The sequence below is a fragment of the Gracilinanus agilis genome, chromosome 4, assembly GCF_016433145.1.
Source record: "Gracilinanus agilis isolate LMUSP501 chromosome 4, AgileGrace, whole genome shotgun sequence".
NCBI classification, from domain to species: Eukaryota; Metazoa; Chordata; class Mammalia; order Didelphimorphia; family Didelphidae; genus Gracilinanus; species Gracilinanus agilis.
The window spans coordinates 511,804,321-511,805,908 of NC_058133.1; positions in this window are offsets into that span (position 1 = coordinate 511,804,321).

Here is a 1,588-nt window from a genome sequence, read left to right on the forward strand (position 1 = left end):
AACAAGAGGGTCCAGGAAGAGAAGAGAAGAGGAGAGACCCTGGACATTAGGGACTTGAGAGGAGACTGAGGCACAGAGGAGAGTTCATGAGAGATGAGGTCAGTTCAAAGGGAAGGAGGTATTCAGGGCTTAGACTGCAGAGATCACTGAGGACCGGGAGCCACTGCACTGAGGGCCTTTCATGGGAAAAGGGGCCCTCTTGGTCAGTTTGAAGCAGAGCAAGGGTTCAAGTAGAAAACGATAAGCATCGTCTTGTACAGCTTAGGCCCTTTCCATGAGGTCGCCCCGTCTTGAGGCAGGAGTGAGCTGGAATCCTCCTTGGACACCCCCTGAGGTGGCAAGTCTTTGACCTGTGAGATTGGATCTGCCATTGGGCAGAGAGCTGGGCATCATTCTGGCTGTCCTGTGTCCTGCCCCTGACAGCCACATGGTCTGTGTGACCCTGGCCAAGTCACATAACCCCTGCGAGATGTGTCCTCCTGGTGGGACTTCCCCACATCAGGAGTGTCAGAGAGGCCCCAGAGCTTAGCCCTGCAGGCTGCCTTGTTGACTTTGTTCTAGTGTTTTTGTTTTTTGGTTGGTTGTTTCATTTGGTTTTCTCTGGTTCTGGCTACCGGAAGTGTCTTAGTTCTCCCCAAATGCTGCAATGCTGGCCATTCTGTCTTAACTGCGGGAATGAGTCCTGGGACAGAAGCAACAGCTCTTGCCTCACATGCTAGTAAATGCTCCCTCATCCAGATCAGCTGGAACCCAAAGACCTGAGTTCAAATCTTAATGAGCTATGTGACCTCAAGCAAGTAGGCCAGTCCCTCTGGACCCTGGGAATCTGTGAAATGGAGATCATGATGGCACCCACCTCACTGGGTGAGCCGATGAGAAAATGTGGAGAAAGTACTTTGCTGTGAACAACGCTCTATTTTAGGCAGTGTGGTTCAGTGGAGAGGGTGCAGGTGCCTGAGTAGCTGAGTCTGACCGCCTGGGGGACCCCCTTACCTCTGTGGGCCTCTGTTTCCCCATCTAATCTATACCCTAGGCAAACAAGGAGACGCAGCCCCTGCCCTCATGGAAGGCCATGTTGTCATAGGCGTAGGCCTGGAAGGGACCTGAAAGGTTATCTGAAAAGCCTTCATGGTTCAGGGGCCACCTCCTCCTGGCAGCCTTCCTCCTCTTTTTACAGATAAGGAAACTGAGCCCAAGAGAGGTCAGTCATCTTGGCCAGGGGAATAGTAGTGCACGCACACGCACGCACATGCACACGTACATGCACACATACACAGCTCATTCATTCATTCTTTTTTTCATTTGTTTATTTCTGTGTATTGGCTCCTTGGTGGAAGAGTAGTAAGGGTGGGCAATGGTGGTCAAGTGACTTGCCCAGGGTCACACAGCTGGATTTGAACCCAGGACCTCCCCATCTCTAGGCCTGACTCTCAATCCAGTTGCCCCTGGGAATAGTAGTGTAGTGGAGATGGGATTTGAACCCAAGCCCTCTGAATGTACACTTCCCCTACCCCCAACTTTAATGTTCCTGGAATGGAGCTGCCATTCCCCATCTGCTAACCCCAGCCCCTTCCTTTGAACCCTACAG